Source organism: Aquarana catesbeiana, linkage group LG01 (genome assembly GCF_042186555.1).
Source record: "Aquarana catesbeiana isolate 2022-GZ linkage group LG01, ASM4218655v1, whole genome shotgun sequence".
Classification (NCBI taxonomy): Eukaryota; Metazoa; Chordata; class Amphibia; order Anura; family Ranidae; genus Aquarana; species Aquarana catesbeiana.
Window position 1 is genome coordinate 353,707,346 of NC_133324.1, and position 22,720 is coordinate 353,730,065.

Sequence of the window (22,720 nt, forward strand, 5' to 3'; positions counted from 1 at the left end):
GAGAAGTGTGTTGTCCCCAGGTATTCCTATGACCAGTATGTGATCCCCAGGTAGTTCTATGAGAAGTGTGTTGTCCCCAGGTATTCCTATGATCAGTATGTGGTCCCCAGGTAGTTCTATGAGAAGTGTGTTGTCCCCAGGTATTCCTATGATCAGTATGTGGTCCCCAGGTAGTTCTATGAGAAGTGTGTTGTCCCCAGGTATTCCTATGACCAGTATGTGATCCCCAGGTAGTTCTATGAGAAGTGTGTTGTCCCCAGGTATTCCTATGATCAGTATGTGGTCCCCAGGTAGTTCTATGAGAAGTGTGTTGTCCCCAGGTATTCCTATGATCAGTATGTGGTCCCCAGGTAGTTCTATGAGAAGTGTGTGGTCCCCAGGTATTCCTATGACCAGTATGTGATCCCCAGGTAGTTCTATGAGAAGTGTGTGGTCCCCAGGTATTCCTATGACCAGTATGTGGTCCCCAGGCTGTCCTGTGCAGTGTGGTCCTCAGTGAGGAATGTGTCTCCTGTGCCCACCTGTGGCGGCGGAGTGTAGTGCAGAGCGGGGCTGTCATAGCCCGGCCTGTCTTTGTCTCCTCCCCACTCTGCAGCCGTGATCACAGACTGAGTCACACCGAGGAGGGGAGGAGGGGGAGATTTGCAGCCATTCAATCGGCCTGTAGCAGCCATCTTCACTTCCTCTCCTCCTCCCTCCCTGTGTGGGATCTGAGCGGTGCCGGTGTCAGCTCTCTGCCCGCCTCCCTCCCTGGGCGCTGTGAAGCCGGTGCCGGGCTGTGTGCAGCCATTGGATAGCAGGGCGGGCGGCATTGTGAACTGATCGACCCGGGAAATCCCCAACATCTCATCACCCTTAGGGGGAGCGGTGAGTAGACACGGATCATGGACCTGTCCGGGGAGGGGGGCATCATCACCCCCTTCATCAGTGCCAGAGCCGGTTAGCCCTGTACCAGTGCTGATCTATATGGGGGGACATCCCTGCCTGGGATCATCACTTCCCCCACATCACTGATCACCGCTATGTACTGATGACAGCCCGGCTCTGCCTGTCACACCGCCCGGGCACATTCCCATCAATCATGGAGAACACCATCATCCACTATACTGGGGGGACACCATTACCAACTACTGGGAGGACAATCATGGGGGACACCATCACCCACTACTGGGGGGACACCATCATCCACTATACTGGGGGGGACAATCATGGGGGACGCCATCACCCACTACTGGGGGGACACCATCATCCACTATACTGGGGGGACAATCATGGGGGACGCCATCACCCACTACTGGGGGGACACCATCATCCACTATACTGGGGGGACACCATTACCAACTACTGGGAGGACAATCATGGGGGACACCACCCACTACTGGGGGGACACCATCATCCACTATACTGGGGGGACACCATTACCAACTACTGGGAGGACAATCATGGGGGACACCACCCACTACTGGGGGGACACCATCACCCACTACTGGGGGGACACCGTCACCCACTATACTGGGGGGGGGACACCATCATCCACTATACTGGGGAGGGACACCATTACCAATTACTGGGAGGACAATCATGGGGGACACCACCCACTACTGGGGGGACAATCATGGGGGACACCATCACCCACTACTGGGGGGACACCATCATCCACTATACTGGGGGGACAATCATGGGGGACGCCATCACCCACTGCTGGGGGGACACCATCATCCACTATACTGGGGGGACACCATTACCCACTACTGGGGGGAAAATCATGGGGGACACCATCACCCACTACTGGGGGGACACCGTTACCCACTACTGAGGGGACAATCATGGGGGACACCACCCACTACTGGAGGGACAATCATGGGGAAACCATCACTCACTACTGGGGGGACAATCATGGGGAAACCATCAGCCACTATTGGGGGATAATCATGGGGGACACCACCACCCACTATTGGGGGGATAATCATGGGGGACACCATTACCCACTACTGGGGGGACAATCATGGGGGACACCATCACCCACAACTGGGAAGGACAATTATGGGGGACACCACCACCCACTATTGGGGGGATAATCATGGGGGACACCATCACCCACTATTGGGGGGATAATCATGGGGGACACCATCACCCACTATTGGGGGGATAATCATGGGGGACACCATCACCCACTATTGGGTGGATAATCATGGGGGACACCATCACTCACTACTGGGGGGGGATAATCATGGGGGACACCACCCACTATTGGGGGGACAATCATGGAGGACACCATCACTCACTACTGGGGGGGACAATCATTGGGGACACCATCACCCACTACTGGGGGGGGGGGCCACATTGTCCCCCCAGTAGTGGGTAATCATGGAGGACACATCCCCCCACTCCACTGGGGGAACAGTCATGGAGGACACATCCCCCCACTCCACTGGGGGAACAGTCATGGAGGACACATCACCCACTATAGCGGGAGGACTTGTAAGCCCATCCTGCCTGTTGACATCTCTACATTACAAGGTGGATGACCATCTATACACATCATTATCCATACACAGCACATCTACTCTACACAGCCAGTGTCCTAGGGAGTTCTACAACAGGGATCTCTCCTTAGTAAATAGCTGTGTGTTGTAGATGACACCTGGACCTTCCCCAGCTAGGAGGACAGGCCCTGCACACACATACCACACTCATGGTATGCTGGGAGACGGGTCCATCATCATTAGTTCTATTACTATATAGGATTTATATAGCACATAGTTTGTACAGCGCTTTACAGCATGATGTATACAATACTGATAGCCAAATTTTATATTCTCACATCTCTATAAAAGTTGTTTTTATTGAATATGAATTTTGGGAGGAAACTGATCATAATTATAGATCTGGTTCATCAAGTTTATTATTTTAATTAAAGATAATGAAAGATAAACATGCCTGTTGTGTAGTGTAATACATTGATGGCATACAGCTGTAGTCAGTGCAGGGCAGTTCTATTGCCGCTGTCAGATCTGCAGCCTGGAGCTTTGCAGAAGGTGTAGTGGGCAGGCATAGAGCAGAGAACCATATCCATAGAACAGGTGCTAGACGCATGATGCTTGTGATTGGAGTGTTATGGGTGAATATGGATATTTACAGAGGAACTATACACATTAGGCTGCCTGTTATTATTGCAGGAATGTATGTAGCTCTTTCAAACCATGTCCCTTGATAAGCGCAAGGTAACATAGAAAATAACTGGGCTCATTCACACCATGTCCCTTGATCAGCACAAGGAGACATTGAAAATAACTGGGCTCATTCATACCATGTCCCTTGATCAGCACAAGGAGACAGTGAAAATAACTGGGCTTATTCACACCATGTACGTCGATCAGCATAAGGGAACATAGAAAATAACTGGGCTCATGTCCCTTAAAAGATAGAGACAGTATATCAACCAAAAATCCAGAAAAAAACACAATTGATACAAATGAAGTTGCAGTTCAGTTAGTATTTGATCCCCAAGCAAAACTTGACTGAGGACTTGGTGGAGAAAACCCTTGTTGGCAAGCACAGAGGTAAGACATTTCTTGTAGTTGGTTACCAGGTTTGCACACATCTCAGGAGGGATTTTGGGCCACTCTTCTTTACAGATCTTCTCTAAAATAGGGAAGAAGGTTCTCATCCAAGATTTTACAATACATGCCTAGAGTTGCCACCTCATCCCTTTAAACCCGAACACACATTAATTACACAGGTTCTGAGGCTGATTAAGGTGGTAATTGAACTCACGTGGTACCTTATCTGCATTAAAGTCGCCTCAGAACCTGTGTAATGCATGTGTGTTTGGGTTTAAAGGGATGAGGTGGCAACTCTATACATGTATTGTAAAATCTTGGATGAGAACCTTCTTCCCTCAGCCAGAACACTTAAGATGGGCCATGGATGGGTTTTCCAGCATGACAATGACCCAAAACATACCACCAAGGCAACAAAGGATTGGCTCAAGAAAAAGCACATTAAGGTCATGGAGTGGCCTAACTAGTCTCCAGACCTTAAGTCTATAGAAAAATGTATGAGAGAGGTGAAACTTCGAGTTACCAAGCGACAGCCAAGAAACCTTAAGGATTTAGAGAAGATCCCATAATGCGGCAAAGTTGGCCTGTACCATTAGCAGAGAAACAGCCCCAAAGCATCATGTTTCCACCTCCGTGCTGGACTGTAGGGATGGTGTTCTTAGGGTCATAGTCAGCGTTTTTCTTCTCCCAAACACGATGAGTCGAGTTAATGCCAAAAGCTCAAATTTGGTCTCATCTGACCACAGCACTTTTCCCAACCCTTCTCTGAATCATTTATATGTTCATTGGCGTGACTGTACATGTGCCTTCTTGAGGAGGAGGACCTTGTGGGCGCAGCAGGATTCCAATCCATGGCGGCGTATTGTGTTGCCAACGATTTGTTTGGTGAGTGTTGTCCCAACTGCCTTAATATCATTCACAAGCTCCTCCCGTGTAGTTCTGGGCTGATCCCTCACTTTTCTCATGATCATCCTTACCCCATGAGGCAAAATCTTGCATGGAGCTCCAACCTGAGGGCAATTGATGGTTATTTGTATTTTTTTCATTCAATTAATCGCTCCAACAGTTTCCTTCTTACCAAGCTTCTTGCTAATGGTTTTGTAGCCCATTCCAGCCTTGTAGAGGTTTACAATCTTGTCCCTAACGTCCTTAGATAGCTCTTTGGTCTTGCCCATGATGGTGAGGTTTGAATGAAAGAAAGAGATTCTGTGGACAGGTGTCGTTTATACACATATCGAGTTGTCATTAGGAGCACCTTCTTAAATTGATAGGACTAATCTGAGTACCACATGAGCACATTCTGTAGCCAGTCTGTGGAAGCCAGAATTATTGTTGGTTGGTAGGGGATCAAATACTTATTTTACTAACTTACCTGCAACTCAATTTATAACATTTGTATCGTGTTTTTTCTGGATATTTGGTTGATATTCTGTCTCTATCATTTTAAAATACACCTATAATAAAAACGATAGACCCTTAATTTCTTTGTAAGTGGGCAAACGTACAAAATCTGAAGGGGGGTTCAAACAATTATTTCCCCCACTGTATAGTATATATATACCAGCACTGCAGTTTGTATTATTTTATCTCCTTCATAGAGTTCTTAGTCTCTCCTCAGCCTCCCTCTTTTCCCTTTAGTCCCCCTTTAATGTCTGTTATAATACCTTTAGCCCAGGTTCACATTGGAGCTATTTGGCATGCGATTTGACAAATCGCATTGCCAAATCGGCCGCAATTGCCGGCACTGGCACCGACCGATTTCCAAAAGTAGTTTCTGTACTACTTTTGGCGACTTCGGGGTGCGATTTCTATAGACATTAGATTACTTTTCAGAGGGGTATCAATAATACTTTCACATGTGAATGAGTCCTTTAATTTTTTAGGGCATTTAGAGGGTTTACCCATATAGTAGGATTCTGATGGTAGACCTAGTCTTCCACCTATGAAGCTGTGTAGAGGGTGTTAGTTTTTTCCATTATTGATCAACAGCCAATTAGTGGAGTTAGTTGATTAGTCATATGGAAATAATAAAGCCCACCTTCAGCCAAAACTCTTTGTGTCTTGTCTGACACCTAAAGGGCTCATTTGCACTAGCAGTCTGGGAGCAGTAAAATCCTGCTGTTAAGCTGCACTTTTACCTGCCTCTAAACCGCTATCCCCTTTAGCTGCAGAGGCAGTGGCTGGGGTGTACACAAGCCTTGGCAGGAATTCTATCCCCTCTTGCCTCTGCCAGGGTATTGCCAGCATACCCAACCTAATCGAGTGACTGGGGCCGCTCTGCAATGCATGTTGTTCGGTGTGCTAGTATAGGGTTCTAGGGGTCAAAGCAGGAAATGAGGAGGAGATACAGCACCTTCTCACCACCTGTCGAATGCACTCTGAAGAGCAATCCGAGTGCAGATCACTCTCCAGAGACCAAACTTAGTGTGAATGAGCCTTTAGTAAAGAGACATTAGATGGCAGCAGAAACAGCAATATGGCCTTGAAACAGGTTATAATCCTTTCTCACTCTACTGGAATAAGTTCTTCTTTTTTATTGCTGCCTGTGCCCTTTGCCTCCTGTTCTGTCTATTACCTGTCCAATAGATGGCAAGTATGTCAGTTCAAATGTTGACAGCTGTGCTAAATTCATCAATGCACTATCTAAAACTAAACCAAAAAAAAAAGTTTTTAAACTCTAGCTAAAACTTTTTAAGTAAAACTAAATCTGAAAAGTAAAAATAAAAGTTATATATTTATGGTGGAAGTGACTCTGTTTGTCTATTAGGCCAACAAAAACTTTCAATCTAGCAACAGTAAAAAAAAAGTGACAGGGGAGGGATCTCCAGCTGATTGACAGCCTCAGCTCTGTTCCTGTGTGCTGTCACTCCAATCAGCTGTCAGAGCTCTCCTCACTGAGCTCTGCGGAGTGAACCTTTAGCTCTCCGCCCCTTTTTTCTGAACGCTCAAACGGGCTTAACAATTCAGCACTTTTAACAGATACTGGAAAGGGGGGAAGGAGACACGAGCCGCTGGAGCATTTCGAGTATTTCATCTTCTCTTCCTGCTAGCTGTTAGCTGATTTTTATCTTCTAATGTGCTTGTGTGCCGTATTCTTTTACTACTGAAGCACCAACATATTATGTGGCGTTATGCAGATCGCAGTTACAGTACAGGAAAATACTCTGACAGATGACATGTAGAGAAGGGTGGGTAGTAGTACTAGTAGGAAACAAGGGTGTGATCAGCACAGGTGCGTTTTTCAGGAAGGGGATCACCATATTGTTTTTGAGACACACTTTGAAGACGCTGAAAATCTGATATAGACCTAAGCTGTGTGGGAAATTGGAAATTATTGTGCAGTTGTGAGATTTACTGTTAATTTTCAACCAATATCCTCTTTTATTATTATTAATTATTCATTTAGACTCTGGCTTTACTGATACCGTGTGATTGTGTTCTTTTTTTGTATTCTTACAATATGAGTCTTCTGTTGATGTTGTGATTTCACAAGACTTTCGGTTGCATACAAAAATGTTAATATTCTCCAATAAGGACTCACATTTTTTCAACTCAAAAAAAAAAAAAGCCCTTGCAGTGGCTCCCGTCCAACCATTACCCACTGCATAGGGTTAAATGCTAGAGCAGTGGTCTCCAAACTGTGGCCCTTTGCTTGCCTTTATCCAGTCCTTGGGGCACTATTCCTTCCACTGACACCAACCACCAACTATGGGACACTATTCCTTCCACTGACACCAACTATGGGGCACTATTCCTTCCACTGACACCAACTATGGGACACTATTCCTTCCACTGACACCAACTATGGGACACTATTCCTTCCACTGACACCAACTATGGGGCACTATTCCTCCCACTGACACCAACTATGGGGCACTATTCCTTCCACTGACACCAACTATGGGACACTATTCCTTCCACTGACACCAACTATGGGGCACTATTCCTTCCACTGACACCAACTATGGGACACTATTCCTTCCACTGACACCAACTATGGGACACTATTCCTTCCACTGACACCAACTATGGGACACTATTCCTTCCACTGACACCAACTATGGGACACTATTCCTTCCACTGACACCAGCTATGGGGCACTATTCCTTCCACTGACACCAGCTATGGGGCACTATTCCTTCCACTGACACCAGCTATGGGGCACTATTCCTTCCACTGACACCAGCTATGGGGCACTATTCCTTCCACTGACACCAGCTATGGGGCACTATTCCTTCCACTGACACCAGCTATGGGGCACTATTCCTTCCACTGACACCAACTATGGGGCACTATTCCTACCACTTCCAATGCAATATTCGCAACGCACACGTTCCTGCAGAAATGGCTATATTTTTAATTTTGTGCTGAAGTGACCACCGGCTGGAACCATAAACGGTCATAGAGAGTAATGTCACCAGCACACCAGGATCTCCAAAAATGGGTCCAAAACTTTAATCAGCAATCACATAGTTACAGCAAAAGGTAATGTTTCAGAACCACGCAGGACCCCTTTATCGGGCATTCATCGTCACATGGTTCTACACCCACTGGCCACAGCCTTGCCCCCCTAAAGTCTGAAGGATAATTAACTGGCCCTTTGTTTAAAAAATTTGGAGACCCCTGGTCTAGAGGGCTGCTTTCACACTGATGCATTTTTACTGTGCTAAAAACGCCAGAGAAATGCAATCTCTTTAAGCCCTGGTTCACATTAATGCGGGATTGAAATCGTGCGAGTTCAGCCGATTTTGCACGATTTCATTCCCGCATGTCAGTCTGATTTCAAAAACATCTGTGCGGTTTCCTGCACAGATGTCTATTGAAATCAGCAAAAGTAGTACAAAAACTACTTTTGGGAATCGGTGCGGCGCCGCAAAGTTGGACGGTTTCATTGCGGGCAATATCCGCCGATTTAGCATGCGATTTGACATGTCAAATCGCATGCAAAATCGCGTCAGTGACTCTTCACATCACTGCACTGCAGGTGTGGTGCGTTTTGAAAAGCCCTGCATGCCGTATCCTTGGCGTGGTTTTCGAAAGCGCACTAAAAACTAGGGACTCCATTGAAATGAATGGCAAACGTGCAAAAAAAGCAGCAAAGACTCATTAAAAATGCACCTGTGTTGCGTTTTGGTGCGTTTTTTTGAGTCACGTGTCCAAGTTTAGCAGGTGCATGCTGGATAATAGGTACCCAGATAATGCACCAAAAACATGGCAAAAAATGCATATGCTCTGGCATTCTCCCTCTTTCTCTGAAACTCAGGCCTGTGGGCGGAGCCTCAGTGCCATTGTGCACAGTGCTGGGCTATTAACCCTGTATTGTATGTTGTGGGGGGTGAGCATGTGACTGCATGCAGGGGGGTCCTGTAGCAGAAAAGTAAACAGATCGATGGAGCCTGCTGGAGCAAGAAGTCTGGTAAGCAATCCAGCCTCTTTTGCAACCTCCTAGACTTAATGAGCATTTAACCCTTGCAGCGTGGGGGGCCCACTGCTGCAGGATTTTACTTTAACTTTTTTTTTTTTTTTGTACTGCAAGAGTTAAATTTTTTTATTTTTTTTTTTGTGCCCAGAGTTGGTTTTACAAAGTTTTGTGTAACAACAGATTACCACTAATTGGGCGTATGTCACTTGCAGTGACATTGTAGCTTCCTTATTATTTACATTTGTGTTCAGCTATATTTCTGGCCTGCTGCAACATACAGGAAAACCTCAGTGTCATCCATCCGCCCTTCTCTCCCCTCATCCATTTATAGAACCTGTTGTTTTCTGTGAACTCTTTACAAAATGCATGTTCTGTGAATGGACGAGGGGAAGAGGATGGTGTATAAATGACTGCGGCTCTCATAGCTTTAGAAGGCCGGAAGTATAGAGTGAGTTATAGTATCTGGCTGAATGAAAATCTAAATAATATAGATACTGAAATGTTTTCTGCAAATTGCATATACCTAATGAACTTACTACACAGCACGCTGTAATAGAAGCATTGGAGTTCCTATTTCAGTGATAACGTCTATAAACATGGCGGAGGACAGTTGTGTCATTGGTAATAGAGAGGTTGGCATCTCCCTTTGCTCAAGGAGGTCGTCTCCGTGTCTTCATTTGTTTATTAGTGTGTAATTCCTCGGAATGTAGGAAATAATTGCATCATGTGGTGCTGGAAAGCTACATTATGATTGGTGGGGTGGTTGAAGGGTCCTTTATTAAACGCAGTCTCTGAGTGTATGTGGTACACATAGGAATCTTTGTGTTGCTATTTTGTGGGAAGCCCAGAATGGCGTTTTGACAGGAATGGGAAGAGCCATGGCCACTCGCCTTTCAGTCATACATTTCACTAGCTATTATGTAAATGGGAATCACATTGCATGACTTTGAGAAGGATGGGGAAAATTGATTTTTTTTTTTTTACTTGTTACTGTACAGGAAGACCAAAAGGCTGGATTTACTTATGGGACATGCACACTGGCATCAAAAGTGTGTTATCGGAGACAATAGCTTGACATAGTGCATCAAAATGTATTTACATCTAAAAAATGTTTCATTGCTGGCATTTTTTTTTTTTTTAAGATAGCTCTGCTGGCACCACCCATCTCTTTCAATTTTCTATTTAAATGTTTATTGTTGGCTGAATCGTGATTATATTCAGATGCCGTCACTGTTCAGGTATTCAGATGCTGTGGCTGTCAGAATACAAGGCGATTCCTCCGTCTATACTCTTTTTAGTGGGAATAGGGGAATTGATTGATTTCTCTTATTCGCCCTGTAGGGCTCAACGTGAAATCGTAATGTGTATGGCGGGTTTTCATTTTCTTCCTTTTTCTGTTTTCTAAACCTGGAGATCCTGCCAGTAATAGGCTTAGCACAGCTTCCCTGTCCTATGCTGACAGTGGTCTGCAAACGACTCCCTAAGTAGGAGCAGCAATGTCTTCCTACGATGAGCACTCCAACTGTGGACTACAAGCTGATGCACCAATTTAGTGTGCAAGCATTAGCTTGCTAGCTCACATTTAGGCGTGCCAACTTACTATAGATTATGGTTGCACCGATACCACCTTTTAAAGACCGAGTACAAGTACCGATACTTTTTTTCAAGTACTTGCCGATAGCGATTACCGTTACTTTTTATTTAGTCATGTGAAAGCAGCACTGATGGGCACCGATAGGTGGCACTGATGAGGCGTGGACTGTGTCAGTAGTTTTTTATTTCTATTTTTTATTTATTTTTTTACAATTTTATATTTTACAGTTTTTTTTTTTTTTTATACTTTATGTTTTTGTTATTTTTGTACAATGCTTGGAGTGGACAGTTTTAAATATTAGCACAGTTTACGATGCTCGGTTATGAATGGACAGTCAGTGATCACTGTGCATTCGGAAAAGGAAGGAGCTGGTAAATGACAGATTTACTGCCTCCTTACTCCACTCTCCATCCTGACAGATCTGGGACAGGGAAGACACAAAGGGGGAGCGGAGGAGGACACAAAGGGGGAGCAGAGGAGGACCTGAAGGGGGAGCGGAGGGGTGCAGAGGAGGACATGGAGGGGGTGCAGAGGAAGACACGAAGGGGGAGAGGAGGGGGTGCGGAGGAGGACACGAAGGGGGAGCGGTGGGGGTGCGGAGGAGGACACGAAGGGGGAGCGGTGGGGGTGCGGAAGAGGACACGAAGGGGGAGCGAAGGGGGTGTGGAGGAGGACAAGAAGGGTTAGAGGAGGGGGTGCGGAGGAGGACACTGAGGAGCAGAGAAGGACACGAAGGGGGAGCGGAGGGCATGCGGAGGAGGACACGAAGGGGGAGAGGAGGGGGTGCATAGGAGGACACGGAGGGGGTGCGGAGGAGGACACTAAGGGGGAGCGGAGGGGGTGCGGAGGAAGACACTAAGGGTGAGCGGAGGGGGTGCGGAGGACACGAAGGGGGAGAGGAGGGGGTGCAGAGGAGGACACGAAGGGGAGAGGAGGGGGTATGGATGGGGAGCGGAGAAGGACCGGAGGAGGACAAGGGGGGGGGGGGGAGTGGAGGCGGGGGAGAATGGAGGCGGACATGGCACATGGAGAAGGACACAGGGGACAGTCAGGGGTGATCGGTGCGGCGGTGGGATCCCTGTATAGATTTCAATAAAGCAGCTGAAAGCCGCGGGAGGGAGAGGAGAAGCGGCTTTCAGCTGCTTCATTGACGGGGTGTAATTTGTACCTACTTGAACACAGAGGCACAAGACAAGATGCAGATGTGTGGTTAGTTGTGTTAAAGTGTGTTACTTTTAAGCCCTGTTCATACCTGAGCGATTTTTTTTTTTCTTGAAGCTTGTAATTCCAAAACGCTCAACAAGCCAAATCCCATTAATTTCAATGGTCCGTGTTCACATCTGACCATTCTGTCGCCTGAAGCGCAAAACATCTGTCGCTCAAAAATGTACATGAGCTTTTTTATTTTTTTTTTTTCAGATTACAAGCGTTTTTGGCCCCATAGACTTCAGTAGAAAAGCCTGACTTGAGCACTTTACGTTTTGTCCCTTGTTTTTGGTTCAAACAGCAGCTCTCCACCCCTAATTTCCTCCCCCTAGTGCCTTCTACTGGCTAAACAAAAATATCTGAAGCTGTAAAATGTTTGTAATACGCTTCTAAAACACTGCAAAAACGCTTTAGAAAGGCCTGAAAAACGCCAGTAAATTGCTATGCTCAGGTGTGAATGGAGCCTCGGGCAGCATATTCATTTTGAAGTGGATGCCAACACAGCACAAGGCTGCATGTCAATGCAGGGCAACGAGGTATTGCGGGATGTGGGTGTTTCCCAGCACCGTCTTTGTAGATTGCAGGTGCAATGTGTTTGTGGGCCCCTGGGGCCCTTCCAGTGGCATTTTACAGGTCTGCTGATAGGTTAATTATATACAGTAGATCTTAACATGCAATAAGTACTTTGTTCTCCCACTTTTGAGTGTTGCCACTCTAACGACTGCAATAAAACAATTGCAGGTTGTTATTCTTAGGTTATTTAGATAACAGCTGATGGTGAGATAAAGTATCTTCATACATAGAAAGGGGAATTCTTATAACTTGGCTCAGAGCTGAAAGATTTCTCTGTTTTACTGAAATATTGCGCAGGCAATTTTCAGCCTGTGCAATATTTAAAAACGTCATATGATTTTTAAATATTTTCTTCTTTTTTTTTAATGGTCGGTAAGCTGGAACAGCTCAGGTATTCAAGAGGCAACCTTCAATAAAATAATGCTATTTCTGCTGTCCAATATAGCAGATAGAGAGGTGTAGGATAGGCAGCAGTTAGAAAATAGTACTAATTGGAATTTCCTATACATCGACTGTTCATAATAAAAATAAAAAGGGGATATTGTGTATATACATTAGAGGTGCACCGAATTAAAATTTTGGTAGGGAAAATGCAGGTTGAACTTGGTTGAAAATCAAAAATGATTTAAAAAAAAAAAAAAATATATATATATATATATATATATATATATATATATATATATTTGTATTATATTCAACTGTAATTTAATATCATGAATGTAAATAAATATGAATTTATCGGCACCTTTTTAGCACAAGAAAAGCTTAAGAAAAATGCATCCTTTTAACCACTTCAGCCCTGGACTATTTGGCTGCCCAGAGCACTTTTTGCAATTCGGCACTGCGACGCTTTAACTGACAATTGCGCGGTGGTGCGACGTGGCTCCCAAACAAAATTGACGTCCTTTTTTCCCCCACAAATAGAGCTTTCTTTTGGTGGTATTTGATCACCTCTGCGGTTTTTATTTTTTGCGCTATAAACAAAAAAATAGCGACAATTTTAAAAAATTGCATTATTTTTTACTTTTTGCTATAATAAATATCCCCAAAAAATATATAAAAAACCAATTTTTTTCCCTCAGTTTAGGCCGATACGTATTCTTCTACATATTTTTGGTAACAAAAATCGCAATAAGTGTTTATTGATTGGTTTGCACAAAAGTTATAGCGTCTACAAAATAGGGGATAGTTTTATGACATTTTAATTAATAATAATTTTTTTTTACTAGTAATGGCGGCGATTAGCGATTTTTATCGTGACTGCGACATTATGGCGGACAGATCAGACACTTTTGGCGCGATTTTGGGACCATTCACATTTATACAGAGATCAGTGCAATTAAAAATGCATTGATTACTGTGTAAATGTGACTGTCAGTGAAGAGGTTAACCACTAGGTGGCGCTGTAGGGGTTAAGTGTGTCCTAGGGAGTGATTCTAACTGTGGGGGGGAGGGGCTATGTGTGACATGACACTGATCGCCGCTCCCGATTACAGGGAGCTGTAATCAGTGTCCTGTCACTAGGCAGAACAGGGAAATGCTTGTTTACATCAGCATTTCCCTGTTCTTCCTCTCCGTGAGACAATCGTGGGTATCCCCGCGGACATCGCGTCTGCGGGAACCACGATCACACTCACGGAGGTCGCGGCGGGCACTCGCCCACAAACCGTTTCTAAAAGGACAACATACAGGTACGTTCGGCGTGAGCCGGTTGGCAAGCGGTTAAATACTATGTATGTCCTCACACTGGTCCGTTGCGCTTCTGTTGTGGTGTAAAAAATCTTGCTTGCTGCATTTTTGGTCAGTTAAAGAAAACCGCACCTCCGAGTTGAAATGCATTGAAAACGCAGCAATAGCGCATCAATAACCCACCTGTGTTAGGTTTTTGATGTGGTTTTTGAGTCACAGGACATGTGAAAAAAACACCATAAGCACGGTAAAATCTCATGCATTTTCGGCCCCACTATCAACACTTTTTTCTTTATTGGCAAAATGCCGAAAATACTATTTTCGGCCGTTATGTTTCAGCTGCTGAAATTAAAATCTTCATAGAGGTGTGACCCACCGAAAAGTCAGTGAATAAAGCCTTGGACACTTATGGTATTTTAATGCCTGTTGGCCGGTTCACACTGGTCCAACATGCGCTCTGACTTCGAGAGCACAAGTCGCATGACATGTCAAAATCAATGGTTCTCTACGAGAGCTGTCTTAACTGGTCTGACTTGTGTCGGTTTCCTACACTACTTTGGTCTGACTTGGACACTTCAGCCCATTGATTTAAATATAAGTCGCATCCAAGTCGGATCATAATCTTAACTGATTCGACTTGTGGCACGCGACTTGTGCTCTGAGAATCTTGAAGGGGAACCCCATGCCAAAATAAGACAAAAAACAGCTTGGGGTCCCACCCCCCCAAGACCATACCAGACACTTCAGCCCTACCCCTATTTGAATGAGTATGGGGTATTGTACCCCTACCCATTCACCAAAAACAAAAGAAGCGTAGTGTTACAAAAAACAAGAGATGGTTTTTGACAAGTCCTTGATTAAAAATGAAGAATATCCCCCGTCATGGCTCCAACGTGTCTTCTTCCTCTGGTCTACTCCCTCCCCCCCATGTCTTCTTCTTCTGGTCTTCTCCCTCCCCCCCATGTCTTCTTCCTCTGGTCTTCTCCCTCCCCCCATGTCTTCTTCCCCTGGTCTTCTCCCTCCCCCCATGTCTTCTTCCTCTGGTCTTCTCCCTCCCCCCCATGTCTTCTTCCTCTGGTCTTCTCCCTCCCCCCCATGTCTTCTTCCTCTGGTCTTCTCCCTCCCCCCATGTCTTCTTCCTCTGGTCTTCTCCCTCCCCCCCATGTCTTCTTCCTCTGGTCTTCTCCCTCCCCCCCATGTCTTCTTCCTCTGGTCTTCTCCCTCCCCCCCATGTCTTCTTCCTCTGGTCTTCTCCCTCCCCCCATGTCTTCTTCCTCTGGTCTTCTCCCTCCCCCCCATGTCTTCTTCCTCTGGTCTTCTCCCTCCCCCCCATGTCTTCTTCCTCTGGTCTTCTCCCTCCCCCCCATGTCTTCTTCCTCTGGTCTTCTCCCTCCCCCCCATGTCTTCTTCCTCTGGTCTTCTCCCTCCCCCCCATGTCTTCTTCCTCTGGTCTTCTCCCTCCCCCCCATGTCTTCTTCCTCTGGTCTTCTCCCTCCCCCCCATGTCTTCTTCCTCTGGTCTTCTCCCTCCCCCCCATGTCTTCTTCCTCTGGTCTTCTCCCTCCCCCCCATGTCTTCTTCCTCTGGTCTTCTCCCTCCCCCCCATGTCTTCTTCCTCTGGTCTTCTCCCTCCCCCCCATGTCTTCTTCCTCTGGTCTTCTCCCTCCCCCCCATGTCTTCTTCCTCTGGTCTTCTCCCTCCCCCCCATGTCTTCTTCCTCTGGTCTTCTCCCTCCCCCCCATGTCTTCTTCCTCTGGCCTTCTCCCTCCCCCCCATGTCTTCTTCCTCTGGTCTTCTCCCTCCCCCCCATGTCTTCTTCCTCTGGTCTTCTCCCTCCCCCCCATGTCTTCTTCCTCTGGTCTTCTCCCTCCCCCATGTCTTCTTCCTCTGGTCTTCTCCCTCCCCCCATGTCTTCTTCCTCTGGTCTTCTCCCTCCCCCCATGTCTTCTTCCTCCCCCCCATGTCTTCTTCTTCTGGTCTTCTCCCTCCCCCCCATGTCTTCTTCCTCTGGTCTTCTCCCTCCCCCCCATGTCTTCTTCCTCTGGTCTTCTCCCTCCCCCCCCATGTCTTCTTCCTCTGGTCTTCTCCCTCCCCCCCATGTCTTCTTCCTCTGGTCTTCTCCCTCCCCCCCATGTCTTCTTCCTCTGGTCTTCTCCCTCCCCCCCATGTCTTCTTCCTCTGGTCTTCTCCCCCCCCCCATGTCTTCTTCCTCTGGTCTTCTCCCTCCCCCCATGTCTTCTTCCTCTGGTCTTCTCCCTCCCCCCATGTCTTCTTCCTCCCCCCCATGTCTTCTTCTTCTGGTCTTCTCCCTCCCCCCCATGTCTTCTTCCTCTGGTCTTCTCCCTCCCCCATGTCTTCTTCCTCTGGTCTTCTCCCTCCCCCCATGTCTTCTTCCTCCCCCCCCATGTCTTCTTCTTCTGGTCTTCTCCCTCCCCCCCATGTCTTCTTCCTCTGGTCTTCTCCCCCCCCTATGTCTTCTTCCTCTGGTCTTCTCCCCCCCCCATGTCTTCTTCCTCTGGTCTTCTCCCCCCCCCATGTCTTCTTCCTCTGGTCTTCTCCCTCCCCCCATGTCTTCTTCCTCTGGTCTTCTCCCTCCCCCCATGTCTTCTTCCTCTGGTCTTCTCCCTCCCCCCATGTCTTCTTCCTCTGGTCTTCTCCCTCCCCCCATGTCTTCTTCCTCCCCCCCATGTCTTCTTCTTCTGGTCTTCTCCCTCCCCCCCATGTCTTCTTCCTCTGGTCTTCTCCCTCCCCCATGTCTTCTTCCTCTGGTCTTCTTCCTCCCCCCATGTCTTCTGGTCTTCTCCCCCCCCCATGTCTTCTTCCTCTGGTCTTCTCCCCCCCCATGTCTTCTTCCTCTGGTCTTCTCCCTCCCCCCATGTCTTCTTCCTCTGGTCTTCTCCCTCCCCCCATGTCTTCTTCCTCCCCCCCATGTCTTCTTCTTCTGGTCTTCTCCCTCCCCCCCATGTCTTCTTCCTCTGGTCTTCTCCCTCCCCCCCATGTCTTCTTCCTCTGGTCTTCTCCCTCCCCCCATGTCTTCTTCCTCTGGTCTTCTCCCCCCCCATGTCTTCTTCCTCTGGTCTTCTCCCTCCCCCCATGTCTTCTTCCTCTGGTCTTCTCCCTCCCCCCATGTCTTCTTCCTCTGGTCTTCTCCCTCCCCCCATGTCTTCTTCCTCTGGTCTTCTCCCTCCCCCCATGTCTTCTTCCTCTGGTCTTCTCCCTCCCCCCATGTCTTCTTCCTCTGGTCTTCTCCCTCCCCCCATGTCTTCTTCCTCTGGTCTTCTCCCTCCCCCCATGTCTTCTTCCTCTGGTCTTCTCCCTCCCCCCATGTCTTCTTCCTCCCCCCATGTCTTCTCCCCCCCCCCCATGTCTTCTTCCTCTGGTCTTCTCTCCCCCCATGTCTTCTTCCTCTGGTCTTCTCTCCCCCCATGTCTTCTTCCTCTGGTCTTCTCCCTCCCCCCCATGTCTTTTTGCTCTGGTCTTCTCCCTCCCCCATGTCTTCTCCCCCCCCCCTGTCTTCTTCCTCTGGTCTTCTCCCTCCCCCCCATGTCTTCTTCCTCCCCCCCATGTCTTCTTCTTCTGGTCTTCTCCCTCCCCCCCATGTCTTCTTCTTCTGGTCTTCTCCCTCCCCCCCATGTCTTCTTCCTCTGGTCTTCTCCCTCCCCCCCATGTCTTCTTCCTCTGGTCTTCTCCCTCCCCCCCATGTCTTCTTCCTCTGGTCTTCTCCCTCCCCCCATGTCTTCTTCCCCCTCCCATGTCTTCTTCCTCTGGTCTTCTCCCTCCCCCCCATGTCTTCTTCCTCTGGTCTTCTCCCTCCCCCATGTCTTCTTCCTCTGGTCTTCTCCCTCCCCCATGTCTTCTTCCTCTGGTCTTCTCCCTCCCCCCATGTCTTCTTCCTCTGGTCTTCTCCCTCCCCCCCATGTCTTCTTCCTCTGGTCTTCTCCCTCCCCCCCATGTCTTCTTCCTCTGGTCTTCTCCCTCCCCCCCCATGTCTTCTTCCTCTGGTCTTCTCCCTCCCCCCCCATGTCTTCTTCCTCTGGTCTTCTCCCTCCCCCCCATGTCTTCTTCCTCTGGTCTTCTCCCTCCCCCCCATGTCTTCTTCCTCTGGTCTTCTCCCTCCCCCCCATGTCTTCTCCCTCCCCCCCCATGTCTTCTTCCTCTTGTCTTCTCCCTCCCCCCATGTCTTCTTCCTCTGGTCTTCTCCCTCCCCCCCATGTCTTCTTCCTCTGGTCTTTTCCCTCCCCCCATGTCTTCTTCCTCTGGTCTTCTCCCTCCCCCCATGTCTTCTTCCTCTGGTCTTCTCCCTCCCCCCATGTCTTCTTCCTCTGGTCTTCTCCCTCCCCCCCATGTCTTCTTCCTCTGGTCTTCTCCCTCCCCCCCATGTCTTCTTCCTCTGGTCTTCTCCCTCCCCCCCCCATGTCTTCTCCCTCCCCCCCATGTCTTCTTCCTCTGGTCTTCTCCCTCCCCCCCATGTCTTCTTCCTCTGGTCTTCTCCCTCCCCCCCATGTCTTCTTCCTCTGGTCTTCTCCCTCCCCCCCATGTCTTCTTCCTCTGGTCTTCTCCCTCCCCCCCATGTCTTCTTCCTCTGGTCTTCTCCCTCCCCCCATGTCTTCTTCCTCTGGTCTTCTCCCCCCCCATGTCTTCTTCCTCTGGTCTTCTCCCCCCCCCATGTCTTCTTCCTCTGGTCTTCTCCCTCCCCCCATGTCTTCTTCCTCTGGTCTTCTCCCTCCCCCCATGTCTTCTTCCTCTGGTCTTCTCCCTCCCCCCATGTCTTCTTCCTCTGGTCTTCTCCCTCCCCCCATGTCTTCTTCCTCTGGTCTTCTCCCTCCCCCCATGTCTTCTTCCTCTGGTCTTCTCCCTCCCCCATGTCTTCTTCCTCCCCCCCATGTCTTCTTCTTCTGGTCTTCTCCCTCCCCCCCATGTCTTCTTCCTCTGGTCTTCTCCCTCCCCCCCATGTCTTCTTCCTCTGGTCTTCTCCCTCCCCCCCATGTCTTCTTCCTCTGGTCTTCTCCCTCCCCCCATGTCTTCTTCCTCCCCCCATGTCTTCTTCTTCTGGTCTTCTCCCCCCCCCCATGTCTTCTTCCTCTGGTCTTCTCTCCCCCCATGTCTTCTTCCTCTGGTCTTCTCCCTCCCCCCCATGTCTTTTTGCTCTGGTCTTCTCCCTCCCCCATGTCTTCTCCCCCCCCCCCTGTCTTCTTCCTCTGGTCTTCTCCCTCCCCCCCATGTCTTCTTCCTCCCCCCCATGTCTTCTTCTTCTGGTCTTCTCCCTCCCCCCCATGTCTTCTTCCTCTGGTCTTCTCCCTCCCCCCCATGTCTTCTTCCTCTGGTCTTCTCCCTCCCCCCCATGTCTTCTTCCTCTGGTCTTCTCCCTCCCCCCATGTCTTCTTCCCCCTCCCATGTCTTCTTCCTCTGGTCTTCTCCCTCCCCCCCATGTCTTCTTCCTCTGGTCTTCTCCCTCCCCCATGTCTTCTTCCTCTGGTCTTCTCCCTCCCCCATGTCTTCTTCCTCTGGTCTTCTCCCTCCCCCCATGTCTTCTTCCTCTGGTCTTCTCCCTCCCCCCATGTCTTCTTCTTCTGGTCTTCTCCCTCCCCCCCATGTCTTCTTCTTCTGGTCTTCTCCCTCCCCCCCATGTCTCCTTCCTCTGGTCTTCTCCCTCCCCCCCCATGTCTTCTTCCTCTGGTCTTCTCCCTCCCCCCCATGTCTTCTTCCTCTGGTCTTCTCCCTCCCCCCCATGTCTTCTTCCTCTGGTCTTCTCCCTCCCCCATGTCTTCTTCCTCTGGTCTTCTCCCTCCCCCCCCATGTCTTCTTCCTCTGGTCTTCTCCCTCCCCCCCATGTCTTCTTCCTCTGGTCTTCTCCCTCCCCCCCATGTCTTCTTCCTCTGGTCTTCTCCCTCCCCCCATGTCTTCTCCCCCCCCCATGTCTTCTTCCTCTGGTCTTCTCCCTCCCCCCATGTCTTCTTCCTCTGGTCTTCTCCCTCCCCCCCATGTCTTCTTCCTCTGGTCTTCTCCCTCCCCCCATGTCTTCTTCCTCTGGTCTTCTCCCTCCCCCCATGTCTTCTTCCTCTGGTCTTCTCCCTCCCCCCCATGTCTTCTTCCTCTGGTCTTCTCCCTCTCCCCCATGTCTTCTTCCTCTGGTCTTCTCCCCCCCCCCCCATGTCTTCACCCTCCCCCCCCATGTCTTCTTCCTCTGGTCTTCTCCCTCCCCCCCATGTCTTCTTCCTCTGGTCTTCTCCCTCCCCCCCATGTCTTCTTCCTCTGGTCTTCTCCCTCCCCCCCATGTCTTCTTCCTCTGGTCTTCTCCCTCCCCCCCATGTCTTCTTCCTCTGGTCTTCTCCCTCCCCCCCATGTCTTCTTCCTCTGGTCTTCTCCCTCCCCCCCATGTCTTCTCCCCCCCCCCCATGTCTTGTTACTCTGGTCTTCTCCCTCCCCCCATATCTTCTGCCGCGGCGGCGTGGGGTTTCCCCTCAAAAGTCTGGGGATCAGAGGCACTATAAAAAAGTTTGGGGAGGAGAGATACTTGCCCTGACCTATATGTTTATTTGCTAAATAATTGACTATATATACTTGAAATGTATTTTCAGTTCAAGCATCACTAAAGTGACATGGAAGCCATGAAAAGTGGCTCTCCACTCCTATAGAGTAGAGGGAGCGAAAGGAAAGTTTTGGGGGGCTAGGGGGTGACGGAGTGCAGTGTAAGGGAGAAGTCTGGGAGGACTTTCTGCTATTAGGTAGGGTTTAAAAGACAGAAAGTATGCAACTTGCCAACTACAGAAGTAATAAACACATTAAGAAGTAAAGATTTGCAAATACAGTATATGTTATTCATTTTACACTTAAATACCAGGGCTAACTTTTAACACAGAGATCAAACAAGGAGTAATGCATTATTGCATGCTCTGATAAGAATTCTGCTGATCATGCACTGGACGCTCTCAGTTCATTAAAGAGTTGTCTATGTAGTGGTTTCACTTTAACACGTGCCTTTAACTGCTGCTTTAAAAGCTTAGTCAATGCAGAGTGAACACATTACATGTACACTTGGAATACAGTATATCTGTTAACTTTCTTGCTTATTTGCTTTTTAGTCCTTTTATAGGACTCTTGTTATTTATATAGTCCTGCAACAATGAATATGCAAGTGTGTATTGCCATTATTCAGTCACTGTAGCTTTGCAGTTTCTGGTGTCCCTGTACTTCTCAAGCTTGCATAATAAATTGGCTATACACTAGTAGATGATTGTTAGAAATGTTGTCATTTTTAAAAACATTTGTTAGTGGGATCAAAACTTTTTTGGTTTATGACCACAGTGACGAGAAATGTCAATGTAGAATTTTTCTTGAACAAACAAATTTCTCCGAAGGTATGTGTTTTTTTTTTTCCTGTAAAGTCTATTTGCTCAAAAAATTGAATGTGAAAAGCAAACAACATTTTGAGTTTTCCATTCGAAAATCTTCTAGAGTATAGCCAGCTTTAAGCCGGTTATACATGAATCGAAATTCAGCCAGTTCAGGGACCGGCTAAAATTCGATCCATGTATGGGCCGGCTGGTTATACATCAATTCACTATTGATCAGATTGTGTACAACCAGCCTGTTTTCCCAGAACGATCAGTGCTGCCTGCTATAGCTGGCGGCACTGATTATTGTATTCTGATGGCGGGGAAGTCTCCCCACAGTCAGAATACAAAGGTACAGTGAGAGGACTCCCCCCATCCATCTCAAATGTGTGGATGTTTGAATTTAAGCATCTTTTGCTGGTTATACGCAATAAAGTGATTATTGTATTATCTGCCAAGTCTATGAATAAAAATCTCCACACTAGTGATAGCCTCTCTGTGATGGTCCCTCTTGTAATCCCACCTTAAAGCGTGCAAGATAAAGGCATAATGTGCTAGTATGCACCGCATACTAGCACATTATGTGAAACTTGCCATTGCTGGAGGCTGTCTTACTTCTGGTTCTAGTTCTACAGATTCCAGCTGTGTGACTGGCCGGAGCCGCGATGATGTCACTCCCGCGCATGCCGCAAGCTGTTTTACGGCACAGGATTCTAAAGGAACGGCACAGGTGGCCGTTCCTTCAGAGCGCATGCGCCGATGACATCATCGGCTGCATATATAGTAAATATCTCCTGAACGGTGGACATTTAGGAGATATTTAGAGCCGGTTCACACAGGGGTGGGTTCAAAGTCGCCCGACTCTGAAGCCGCCCCGTACAGCACGACTTCTGTATAGAAGTCAATGCAAGCCGCTCTGAAGTCTCCCCAAAGTAGTACAGGAACCTTTTTCTAAGTCGGAGCGACTTCAGTCGCTCCTATTAGAACGGTTCCATTGTACAAAATGGAGCGTGACTTGTCAGGCGGCTAAGCCGCCTGACAAGTCGCCCCTGTGTGAACCGGGTGTTACAGTACCTATAGGTAAGTCTTTTTATAGGCTTACCTATAGGTACAAGTAAAAGATTGAAGTGTACAACCACTTCAAGCATGTTAGGATTAGAGCACTGTGCAATAAAAAAAAATTGATTGGCTCATAGTGTTGGCATTACAAGTCTTAAGCCTTGCACACACGATCCGATTGTTGGCAGGGAATTGTAATGACAGACTGTTGGCCTAAAATCCAACCGTTAGTACGCTCCTTCAGACAATTGTTGTACAACTTTCGGCCAACAAATGTTGGA

At 48.0% G+C, this 22,720-nt stretch overlaps 1 protein-coding gene across 2 annotated transcripts in view; it reads left to right on the plus strand.

Moving 5' to 3' along the window:
• The first annotated feature begins 573 nt into the window (after positions 1–573).
• LOC141146071 (CDC42 small effector protein 2-A) overlaps positions 574–22,720 on the plus strand; it is a 165,489-nt gene continuing 143,342 nt past the window's right edge. For both annotated transcript variants that reach the window (XM_073632838.1, XM_073632832.1), the window contains exon 1: positions 574–867. The gene's annotated coding sequence lies outside the window, so the exon portion shown is untranslated. The remainder of the gene's footprint in view (positions 868–22,720) is intronic.